The sequence below is a fragment of the Bos indicus x Bos taurus genome, chromosome 1 (genome assembly GCF_003369695.1).
Source record: "Bos indicus x Bos taurus breed Angus x Brahman F1 hybrid chromosome 1, Bos_hybrid_MaternalHap_v2.0, whole genome shotgun sequence".
Taxonomy (NCBI): domain Eukaryota; kingdom Metazoa; phylum Chordata; class Mammalia; order Artiodactyla; family Bovidae; genus Bos; species Bos indicus x Bos taurus.
The window spans coordinates 131,405,546-131,418,785 of NC_040076.1; the positions used below are offsets into that span (position 1 = coordinate 131,405,546).

The 13,240-nt window shown below is 38.9% G+C and overlaps 1 long non-coding RNA gene across 1 annotated transcript in view; it reads right to left on the reverse strand.

Annotated features, from left to right (window-relative positions):
* Nucleotides 1-758: 758 nt before the first annotated feature.
* The window catches only part of LOC113899208, a 44,271-nt gene continuing 31,789 nt past the window's right edge, over nucleotides 759-13,240 (reverse strand). The window contains exon 2 of the long non-coding RNA XR_003512870.1: nucleotides 759-1,302. This is a non-coding gene — a long non-coding RNA (uncharacterized LOC113899208). The remainder of the gene's footprint in view (nucleotides 1,303-13,240) is intronic.

Genomic DNA, 13,240 nt, shown 5'->3' on the forward strand with positions numbered 1-13,240 from the left:
GTGATTCAGACAATAAAAAAAATGCCTGCCATGTGAGAGACCCAGGTTTGATCCTTGGGTCAGGAAGATCCCCTGGAGAAAAGAATGGCAACCCACTCCAGTATTCTTGCCTGGAGAAGTCCATGGACAGAGGAGCCTGGCAGGTATAGTCCATGATGTCACAAAGAGTCACAAAGAGCCAGACACGACTGAGTGATTAAAGAAGATAAAATTGAAAACAGAAAAGGTATGAGATAGAAGTAAATAATCTATTAGAAAAAAGAAAAGGAAAATCTCGCCTTGTAAGAAACTGGTAAGTCTGTTCACTGTTCATGGGATAGTAAGAAAGAAAGATTCCCCACCATGGCCAAGAAACGACCTCATAGAATGGAAGTTCCTTGAGAAGAGGGACACCTTTTCATTTACTGTTGTATCACTAGTGTCTAGAACAGTGGCTGCTGCTGCTGCTGCAAGTCACTTCTGTTGTGTCTGACTCTGTGCAACCCCATAGACAGCAGCCCACCAGGCTCCTCTGTCCCTGGGATTCTCCAGGCAAGAACACTGGAGTGGGTTGCCATTTCCTTCTCCAATGCACACATGCATGCTAAGTCGCTTCAGTCATGTCCAACTCTGAGACCCCATGGACAGCAGGGGGTCTGTTCTGTTCACAGAATTTTCCAGGCAAGAATACTGGAGTGGGTTGCCATTTCCTTCTCTAAGAATGGTGGTTAGCACCCAATAAATGTTTGTTAAATAAATAATTTCATAAATCAAAAGGCTAGAGTTGAGCAGATATATTGTGAGATAGAAACAAGGTGGTACAACAATAATCACCAGTGCCCCCAGTAAAGAAAAAAAAATGTGTATGATTCATGGTTCAATAATTGTAAAAAAGAAATCTAATTTTCAATAATTTAACCAAAGAAGTTTTCTTGTTGTTATCATAATCTGATGACAAAAATTGTGGAGACAATTCTGTTCCATATAGCTATTCAAGGAATCATCACTCAAGATGATTCAAGACTCTCATCACTTCAAGAGTCTCAGAGTCCTTCATTAAGTCCTCTGTATCCATCTGGTGACAACAGAAAAACAAATACATGGAAGATCAATGTGGGTTTATTAAGAGGTCAGGGTTTGAAGAGACATCTATCATTTCTGGCCACTTCTTTGTTGGCCAGGACTCAGCCCATGTAACTGCAAGAGTTACTGGAAAATGTACTGTAGCTGCAACCAACTAGGTAAGCAGCATGCTGGAGCATCATGGAGGCAATTGCAGATAGGAGAAAGATTAATACTTGTTTTCTTGGTCAGCGTCTGTGTCTGTCAAGAAAGAGAGAGAGAAAAACCAAAGTCAATAATTCATTCAGGGTAGAGACTTTTGTTTGAGATTCTCATTATATTAATTTGGGATCCCAAAGAGATATACCTTTAGGGAAAGAAAATCAGATCTAGCTAGACCTGCCTGCTGGGAATGGTAGGAAGAGCTACCTAGAAAATCAGATCAGAAGGGGATCAAAGAAGCTCTCTCTGGTAGGTCTTAGCTGTAGACAAGACTTATCTGCACTTACATTTTGAGTTTATCTTTGTGTACGATGTTGGGAAGTGTTCTCATTTCATTCTTTTACACTTAGCAGTCCAGTTTTCCCAGCACCACTTACTGAAGAGGCTTTCTTTGCCCCATAGTATATTCTTGCCTCCTTTGTCAAAAATAAGGTACCCAAAGGTGCATGAGTTTATCTCTGGGCTTTCTATCTTGTTCCATTGGTCTATATTTCTGTTTTTGTGCCAGTATCATACTCTCTTGATGACTGTAGCTTTGTAGCATAGTCTGAAGTCAAGAATGTTGATTTCTCCAGCTAGAGGGGTAGGATGGGGAGGGAGGTGGGATGGAGGTTCAAGAGGGAGGGGATGTATATATACCTATGGCTGATTCATGTTAATGTTTGGCAGAAACCAACACAATACTATAAAGCAATTATCCTTCCATTTAAAATAAATAATTTTTTTTAAAGACTTATCTGCAGTCAGGTTCTTCAAGAAGACACTGAGCCAAGGGTTCCATGAAGCTGATCTGTTAAGAAATTACTCTCAGGAAAAAACTGATGACTGAGAGGTAGGATAGAGAAAAGAAAGAAGCCAACCTAGGGTGAGAAAATTCAGGTGAGTTCCAGCTTCAGCCTGATTTGCAGGGAGTTCTAAAGTATAAATTGCATATCACAGATTTTCTTATCTCCAGGCAAAGGAGCTTGGCTTTTGTACTCCTCCACAAATTATTCATTGGCTATAGGATTTCTTGAGTGGATATAAACCAGTTATTTCTGGGCATGTGTGCATGCTAAGCTGCTTCAGTTGTGTCCCACTCTTTACAATTCCATGCACTGTAGCCTGCCAGGCTCCTCTGTCCATAGGATTCTCCAGGCAAGAATACTGGAGTGGGTTGCCATGCCCTCCTCCAGGGGATCTTCCCAACTCAGGGATAGAACTCTCATCTCAAACATCTCCTTCATTGGCAAGTGGATTATTTACCACTAGTGCCACCTGGGAAGCCCAGTTATTTCTGTACCAATCAGGTATGAGTTATGGGCAACCCTGAGGGTAAGAACTCCCAGAAAATTCCTGCTATCTCAGTGTGCAAGGTGGATCCAATAGTCCAAGGTCCAATGGCAATCCTCTGAATAATGTTTCAGGTACTAGCTATTAGCAGAAAGGCATAACAACACTATGGGATAAACACACAGAACCAATGGTAGGGATTGGAGGGAGTTAATTGAGACATCAACAGTGTCTCCTATGGACCCTCATGCACAACTGGACTCCAACTCTCCCATTTTCTGGGTGAGTCAGAAACCCTCAATCCTTGAACTTGGTGGTCCCAAAGAGTAGAGCACCTAGGTCCCTGGAAGTAGCTAGCATAAGGCTTCTCTGGAGGAGGGCACACCTATTCTACATAGTAGGGAAATCCCACAAATAAGTTTTGAAAAACAGTGTCCAGCAATCAATCAGAAATTACCAGGCATATAAGAATATACGATAATATATATAAGAACTAAGAAAACCCACAGAAAGCAGAAATAGATATATACAAACTTCAAATTTTGCAACTAATAGACACAATTTGCTAAGATTCTTACTACAGTTATTTATTATGCTTAAAAATATAAATGACAATTTTGCAAATATCTGAAGGAAACAGAAGACTATAGAAATATCACAACTGATCTAGAAAAAAATGAAATAGGGTTTCTAGATATAAAAATATAATAGCCAAAATTGTAAACTCAGAAGAAAAAAAGGGAAAGGGACAGAGGTAATTTGTAAAGAGAAAATGGCTAGGAATTCTAAGAACTGATTCAAGAGTTTAATCTACAGATTCAAGGATCTCAAGCAGGATAAATGAAAAGAAATTTACTCCTTAGAAAAATCATAGAAAATTTGAAGAAAAAAAATATATATAATGTTAAATGCAACAAGTGAAAATGAAAAGTTGACCTTCAAAAGAGAAAAACTGAGACCAACAATTGACTTCTGAGTACAAGAATGAAAGCTAAAAGATAACCGAGGATGTCTTTTCAAATTTCTGAAGGAAAAAAAAAAAAATAACTGCAACCTCAAATTTTCTATCCAACAAAAATATCTTCAAGAGAGAAGAGAAAGACATCTCAGAAAATACAGAAAAATTTCATCAGCAGTTAGACCCTCACTGAAAAACATGTTAAAGATGTCCTGTGAGCAGTAATCCCAGATTAAAGGTCTGAGACACAAGAAAGTATGAAGTGGAATTGAGTGGAAATACTGGGAATTGTAAGTAAACATTGATGCCATGAAGCAGTAAAAATGCCTATAGAGTTAAAATTTTAAAAAGCATTATTACCAGATAGTAATAATGTATACGCCAAAAGTATGATGAATGGAGACAGTTTAGTGCTTAGGATTTGTTGTGTTCACTGTAAAGGCCTGGATTCAATCCCTGGTCAGAGAACTGAGATCCCACAAGACACACAGTGTGGGGGGAAAAAATAAAAAAAGATATGATAAGCAGAATCATAGAATGTTAAGACATTATTTGAAAGATGGAAAAATTTTTTAACTCTTTCAAGATTTAAATACTCATTTCATAATTTCTTGGTAAACTTCTAAAAGAATAAACACAGAGTATATAATATCCTCCCTGCAAAATGAGGAGAAGCAGAATAACAAAAGAGTTAAAATTTAGGGAAAAAAAGAAATAAACATGAAATTGATACAGAAAATATATACCATAAAAATTCCAATATATCAATAATTTTGGTGAATATAAATCAACAAAGTTTCAACTAAAGAAAAATGATTAGAAAATATATAAAATCCAACTATATACTTTTTATAAAAACAAAACAAAAGAATACAGAAAACAAAAGTAAAAGACAGTATGAAAATATTAATAAACAGAAATATGGGATAGCTGTATTAATATCAGGCAAAATAGAATTTAAGGCAAAATCATTCCTGGAGATAAGGACAATCTCCTCAAAATAATAACAAGGTTCAATTCATGGAAAAAAATAATTTTCAGTTTATATACATTTCTAAGGTGGCCTAAAGTATAGAATATGAAATTTAACAGGTAGAAAAGTCAATATCCACAAATTGTGAAGATTTCAATACTCCTCTTTCGGTGTTTGATAGAATATGCTGAGCTATAAATTGAAGAAAGTAGGGAAAACCACTAGACCATTCAGGTATGACCTAAATCAAATCCCTTATGATTATACAGTGGAAGTGAGAAATAGATTAAAGGGACTAGATCTGATAGATAGAGTGCCTGATGAACTATGGACGGAGATTCGTGACATTGTACAGGAGACAGGGATCAAGACCATCCCCATGGAAAAGAAATGCAAAAAAGCAAATGGCTGTCTGAGGAGGCCTTACAAATAGCTGTGAAAAGAAGAGAAGTGAAAAGCAAAGGAGAAAAGGAAAGATATAAACATCTGAATGCAGAGTTCCAAAGAATAGCAAGGAGAGATAAGAAAGCCTTCCTCAGCAATCAATGCAAGGAAATAGAGGAAAACAACAGAATGGGAAAGACTAGAGATCTCTTCAAGAAAATTAGAGATACCAAGGGAAGATTTCATGCAAAGATGGGCTCAATAAAGGACAGAAATGGTATGGACATAACAGAAGCAGAAGATATTAAGAAGAGGTGGCAGAAGAACTATACAAAAAAGATCTTCACAACCCAGATAATCACGATGGTGTGATCACTCACTTAGAGCCAGACATCGTGGAATGTGAAGTCAAGTGGGCCTTAGAAAGCATCACTACGAACAAAGCTAGTGGAGGTGATGGAATTCCAGTGGAGATATTTCAAATCCTGAAAGACGATGCTGTGAAAGTGCTGCACTCAATATGCCAGCAAATTTGGAAAACACAGCAATGGCCACAGGACTGGAAAAAGTCAGTTTTCATTCCAATCCCAAAGAAAGGCAATGACAAAGAATGCTCAAACTACCACCAATTGCACTCATCTCACACGCTAGTAAAATAATGCTCCAAATTCTCCAAGCCAGGCTTCAGCAATACGTGAAAAAAAGATGTTCAAGCTGGTTTTAGAAAAGGCAGAGGAACCAGATATCAAATTGCCAACATCTGCTGGATCATGGAAAAAGCAAGAGAGTTCCAGAAAAACATCTATTTCTGCTTTATTGCTATGCCAAATTCTTTGACTGTGTGGATCACAATAAACTGTGGAAAATTCTTCAAGAAATGGGAATACCAGACCACCTGACCTGCCTCTTGAGACACCTATATGCAGGTCAGGAAGCAACAGTTAGAACTGCATGTGGAACAACAGACTGGTTCCAAATAGGAAAAGGAGTACGTCAAGGCTGTATATTGTCACCCTGCTTATTTAACTTACATGCAGAGTACATCATGAGAAACACTAGGCTGGAAGAAGCACAAGCTGGAATCAAGATTCCCAAGAGAAATATCAATCACCTCAGATATGCAGATGACACCACACTTACAGCAGAAAGCAAAGAACTAAAGAGCCTCTTGAAGAAAGTGAAAGAGGAGAGTGAAAAAATTGGCTTAAATCTCAGCATTCAGAAAACTAAGATCATGGCATCCGGTCCCATCACTTCATGGCAAATAGATAGGGAAACAGTGGAAACAGTGATAGACTTTATTTTGGGGGGCTCCAAAATCACTGCAGATGGTGACTGCAGCCATGAAATTACAAGATGTCTGCTCCTTGGAAGAAAAGCTATGACCAACCTAGACAGCATATTAAAAAGCAGAGACGTTATTTTGCCAACAAAGGTCTGTCTAGTCAAAGCTATGGTTTTTCCAGTAGTTGTGTATGGATGTGAGAGTTGGACTATAAAGAAAGCTAAGTGCTGAAGAATTGATGCTGTTGAACCGTGGTGTTGGAGAAGACTCTTGAGAGTCCCTTGGACAGCAAGGAGATCCAACCAGTCCATCCTAAAGGAAATCAGTCCTGAATATTCATTGGAAGGACAAATGCTGAAGCTGAAACTCCAACATTTGGCCATCTGATGCAAAGAACTGACTCATTTGTAAAGACCCTGATGCTGGGAAAGATTGAAGGCAGGAAGAGAAGGGGATGACAAAGGATGAGATGGTTGGATGGCATCACCAACTCAATGGACATGAGTTTGAGTAAGCTCTGGGAGTTGGTGATGGGCAGGAAGGCCTGACATGCTGCAGCCCATAGCATCACAAAGAGTCGGATATGACTGAGCGACTGAACTGAACTGAACAGAACAGATAACAGAAGAATTAATAATGGAAACTTGAAAACAGAGCTAAATGGCAATGAAAATACTATTACACTGAAACCTATAGCAAGTATTAGCATTAAAATTCATTTATTAGTAAAGAAAAAGATTAATCAGTTAAGCATCATCTCAAAAAGTTAGGGAAAGAAGGGGAGAAAAGGAATAACAAAAATCAGTGAAACCTAAAGCAAACAAAAAAGATAAAGGAAAAACAGTCAAAATTGATACTCTAGAATAAGAGATAACAAAGATAACTAACAGCAGGAATGGAAAGGAAATCAGTTCAGATGCTGAAGATGTCAAACAGATAAGAAAAATTTATGAACAACTTAATGTCTATTAATTTGGAAAAGTAAATGAAATGAACATGGTGGCACACCTGGCATGTTTGATACGCAAAGCAGAGCGTTTTTAACACCCTCAACTTCTGTTCAACAACATTGTTTTCAAGACTACATATGTAATAAAACAAATAATAATAATGGCCAGAAAATAAAAACAGTAAAATTTTCTTTTAGTGAACTCCATATGCTAATGTGCACACATAGACACATACCAAGAAAAACTGTTTTAATAACATAAATATTATCATAAAAGATGAAGAAAAGAATGAAGTAGTCTTTTCTTCTTTTCCAGCCACATCATTCACCATGAGGAATAGCTCCCTGACCAAGGATCAAACCCATGTCCCTGCAACAGAAGCATGGAGTCCTAACCTCTGGACTTAATCAGGGAAGTCCCTAGAGTAATACTTTTGCATTGCCTCAATGTATTTTTAAAGGGAAAATACTTATACTTACATACTGATCCATCACAGTAATAAACACAAACAATATAATTTTTATTTTTGAGCCTGTCTTCTGAATGTTTGTCAATGACTTAATCAAAATTGATCTTGTTGACATATTCATGTCCATGGGCAGTCAACCCAGATTTGTCAATTTCTCTTAACTTAGAGTTGAGCAGAAGATACTTTTTATTAATTTTAATTTTGAAACTACATTTTAAATGAAGAAACTGATACACAGTTAGGAAAAGCCTTAAACACAATAAGCACGGTCAAAATTCATAAAAATATCACTTCACAATAAAGTCCAGAAACAGCAATACTGTTCATGCCTTTGTTCTTGGGAACCATTCTAGCTGCTTTCAAACATCTGTAAAGAGGTTATCAAATTCAAGTGGTCACAGAATGACAGAGTTTATGTAACCCCAGTTCCATTTTTTTGTCTTTGCAATCACTGCACTATGGTTGTTAATTACTTAGATCCAGGAACATGTAGTACACCCCAGGGGATGGAGAAACAATCTGCACACAAAGCAGGCACTCTCAAATGATTCCCAGCCGTTACAACCTGACTCTCAAAACAAAGGTGTGTAGCTGGGTGCAAGTGTGTTAAGAGCCAACCCTATTATTGAGAATCCTCCAAATTACTTCCAGATGGAAAATAGTGATTTTTAAAGAATAAGTTTTGTAAAAGTGCCAGTTTGAAACTCATATATATATATAATTAGAATGCAACAGAAATCTCAGCTATTTTTTTTTACCAACAACCAACAGAAGATTGAGAGGAGGGTTGGAATAGCTGACAGTTTCACTGATTTCATGGTCATCTTAAAATTCTCTGCAGAGAATTGTAGAGAATGTATGTAATTCTCCTTTATCGCATACATCTAGGGTGCCTGCTCCCAATCATCCTGATCTTGGTACTAAATGGACAAATTCCTAGAAAACTAAAACTTATCAAATCTCTCGGTCATATAGGAATGAACACACGTACATGAATATTCATAGTAGTGCTGTTCATAATCGCCCAGCATACGGTATAGTCATGTGGTAGAATACTACATATCCAAATCCTGTTTCTTTTCTTTCTAGCACCTAACACAATTTGTTACAGGATCAGTGTTCATTGCTTGTTGTTTAGTCGCTCAGTCATGTCCAGCTCTCTTGCAACCACATAGACTGCCAGGTTTCTCTGTCCATGGAATCTTTGAGGCAAGAATACTGAAATGGGTTGCTATTTCTTTCTCCAGCTGATTGTTTACTCTTGTTTATTGCCCACTTTCCCTCACTCATTGGTAAACTCCAAAAAGGCAAGCAACAAGTCCCAGTTTTCATGTAGCACCCAACCTGGTGCCTGTGACACCATCAGCACTCACAAGTCATTTCATGCTTAAATGAAAGATGAATAGTTGCAGTCAAGCTCTGCTTGTCTAGAAACCATTCTATCACTTTGAGGTGACTTTGTTGCAATATACTATGTACTCATCTTTTTGTTTCATCCTCAGAAAAAAAAAAAACACTTCTCTCAGTTCCAAAATCCTATAGGACCCTCACTCGAATACTGATAACATAGGCAATGATGGACGTGGAACTAATTTACTCTGAGGACATTGGACATCTAACATGGGTCAGAATATTACAAAATTTATTAGTATTTATTGAGTGCTTACTATTTGTAGGCACAACCCTAAGAGTCTCAATATTCACAGCCACCATGTGAGGTAGATGCTAGTATTATTACTATTCTGTAGATGGGGAGACTGAGGCACAAAGCAGCTTTTCAAAACTCATGCAGCTGGGTAACTGGTGGGGCTGGATTCAGATCCAGCAGACCACACTGTGCTATGCTGCATCAAACACTCAGGGTTGTAACTAAGAGTATTAATTGCAACTCACAGTGCAAGTTGGTTGGCAATTTGAACAGCATGGCATGGGTTTTGTGGTGAACAGAAGACTGAGCTGCTGATGGGCACCACATGGGGCCTGTGAAGCCTGGCTTCAGAAAGCCAGTGCCCACATGGGCTTCCAATAAAGAACCCTTCAGATACCAACTTCTTCCTATGCTGGGTAATCACAGGATTTACCTGGAGGAGCCAGGATTGCATCTCTTGTGATCCTGGCTGGGGGCTCAGAGTGCCTGTTGCTACTGGAGTCATCTATAATTAGAGGATTAAACCTGCTCACATTTGGACTGGCTGCAGGCGTCCTTGACAAGCATCAGTCTTACTGATGGGTGCGGATGTCTGCGTGGTTTGTGGCTCCACATACAGATGGCTAGAACTTCAGAAAAATAAACTGCAGAAACCTTTCAAGTTTTCACCTCTGCCTGCTCAGACTTTTATTCCCTTTTTTGAACATTTTATGCACTGGAGGTATATGATCACCCTTCCTTCCTCTGCCACCCTGCAGACTAGCTGCAGAGCAACATCTGTACAGCTCAGTTGCACTGCCCTGGGTGACATGCCATCTAGAAACATGGTCATTCACATCCTAAGTTTTTTTGGCACAAGAAAAGCATCAGGGATCTCTTCCAAAGCTTCACTTCCTCTCACTGGCTCCTGAGCTGAGGCTGGTGGTCTGCAGTCTGCCCTCAGTCTGTAAGCCCCTCCACTAGGTCCCCAAAAGTACTTATCCTCAGCTCCCAGTCTTTCTGACCTCCCTGCTGGGAAGCTATTGGAATATTATCAAATTACAACATGTTTATCACCAAAACATCAGACAAAATTAATGTACATTAAAGAGAAAGTCCCCATTTTACCCATACCCAAGAGATGACCACTGTTATTAGCATGGTACCTATATTCACAAAACCCTTCAAAGCATCTAAAATAGATAGGTAATAGATAGATAGATCGGAGAAGGCAATGGCACCCCACTCCAGTACTCTTGCCTGGAAAATCCCATGGACAGAGGAGCCTGGAAGGCTGCAGTCCATGGGGTTGCCAGGAGTCAGGCACGACAGAGCGACTTCACTTTCACTTTTCACTTTCATGCATTGGAGAAAGAAATGGCAACCCACTCCAGTGTTCTTGTCTGGAGAATCCCAGGGACGGGGGAGCCTGGTGGGCTGCCGTCTTTGGGGTTGCACAGAGTCGGACGCGACTGAAGCGACTTAGCAGCAGCAGCAGATAGATAGATAGATACACATCAACAAATTGTAAGAAATTGTTTCTACTATATTATTATCTAATTTGCTTAATAATATGTTATGGACATTTGACTGTGTCAGGAATTTTTGAAAGACTGATTTACCTTGTCCCATTAATGGCTGCATAGTATTTCACAGTCCAAAAGCAAACCCATTTCAGTGAAGAGAATCATCATCCTTTTAGATAAAAACTAGCTGTCTTCCCTGACATCTCCCCAAATTCAAACATTTACCAACTTCTGGTGAATTCGTTTCTTAAATTCACTCAAGTGCAGCCCTCTTCTCATCTCTACCACCACCGCTTGAGTCTAAGTTACCATTTTCTTTCACCTAAACTTCTGCAACTATCTCTCAATAGGTCCCTTTTCAAATTATAAATCTGATCACGTCATCAATCCCCAGCCCCTCTTGCTTTAAAAGCATTGTAATAGCTTCTTTTGCTCTTGAGATATGGACAAGATACCATAGCATGGCCCAGGGGCCCTCATGAGGAGAACCCTGCTGAGGCGAAAGTTCATGCACATGTAAAATTTTGCTAGTCATCACCTGCACTCCAAAAAGGTAAGCGAGGGTACACCACCACCAGTGGTATCTGAAAGTATGAGTGAGAAAGAGAAATGTTTTTTTAAAATGCCTCTCCTCTACCCTCCCACCACCATCCTATACCAAAAAAAAAAAAAACCCTCCCAGGGCCTAAATATTGATTTAGCTAGCATGATGTCTTTACATTCATAAAATAAAAATGACTTGAGGCAATGTCAAATTAATAGAGAAAATGCTGCAGTAGCTTCAGCTCTGCCAGCAGTGTTACCTCACAAAGGCTCAGTTGGAAGGTAATTACAAACCATGGAATCCGGGACCTCCTGTAGACGTGAAGGAGGGAAAGTTGGCTTGGCTACTGAGCATTTCCAATTTCAGTATTTCTCAGACAGACAGCTGGGGGCTGCCATCTGGTTTGTGAAGGGAGGTCTCTGGATGGTTCTTTCTTCAATCTGGAAAAGTACTTGCTGTTCATTTCCTGTTTTCTGGATCACTCTGAGGCCGCACCTTCCCCACACATTTTCTCCAGAGTGAATTCTTAACCAATGCTCAGCAAATTGTGAGGGCTCTAATCTAAGAGTAGAGTCACACTTTGAACCCATGTTAATTCTGGATTCTGGTTTAACCCCAAGGTGGTATTGCCTAATTATTCACATTTTTTTATGCAAGCCACAGAAAAAAGCAACAGCTTAAAATGTTCCCCAACCTAGCTGCGATATTCATTCATTCATTCCCTCATGACTTTGATAAAGAACAGTGGGATGCATATCACGTGCCAGACACTGAGTAAAGGGCCAAAAAAATTAACAAAGAAAAAGATAGAAACAAATTCTTTCTCCTGAGGACTGCAGCCTAGAAATATAATGCATGAGGTGAATAGGATCCCAAGACAATGCATTGTCAAACCCAAATCTATGTGCCCAATGCACAGTAAGGGCAAACAAACCAAAACGTAGGATTCTGGAGCAGAGAAGGGTTTATGGCAAGGGCCAAGCAAGGTTCAAACTACCATACTATTGTGCTCATTTAACATGCTAGCAAGGTAATTCTCAAATCCTTCAAGCTAGGCTTCAACACATGAACCGAGAACTTCCAGATGTACAAGCTGGATTTTAAAAAGACAGAGGAACCAGAGATTAAATTGTCAACATCCATTGGATCATAGAAAAAGCAAGAAAACCCCAGAAAAAAAAACATCTACTTCTGCTTCTTTGACTATGCTAAAGCAGTTGCGTGTATCACAACAAACTGTGAAAAAGTCTTAAAGAGATGGGAATACCATACCACCTTACCTGCCTCCTGAGAAACATGTATGTAGGTAAAGAAGCAACAGTTAGAACTGGACATGGAATAATGGACTAGTTCAAATTTGGGAAAGGAGTATGTCAAGGCTGTATACTGTCACCGTGCTTATTTAACTTCTATGCAGATTACATCATGCAAGATGCCATTCTGGATGAATCACAAGCTGGAATCTAGATTCCTGGAAGAAATATCAAATATATATATACATCAAACATATATATATATAATATATCAAATATCATGCAGATGATAACACCCTAATGACAGAAAGTGAAAAGGAATGAACGTGAAAGAAGAGAATGAAAAAGCTGGCTTAAAACTCAACATTCAAAAATTGAAGATCATGGCATCCAGTTCCATCACTTCATGGCAAATAGATGGAAAAACAATGGAAACAGTGAGAGACTTTATTTTCTTGGACTCCAAAATCACTGTGGACAGTGAATGCAGCCATGAAATTCAAAAATGCTTGCTCCTTGGAAGAAAAGCTATGACAAACCTAGACAGCATATTAAAAAGCAGAGACATCACTTTGTTGACAAAGGTCCATATAGTCAAGGCTGTCTTTCCAGTAGTCATGTATGGATGTGAGAGTTGGACCATAAGGAACATTGGAGAAGACTTTTGAGAGTCCCTTGGGCAGCAAGGAGATTAATCCTAATTTGATCAATCAATCAAACCAGTCAATCCTAAAGG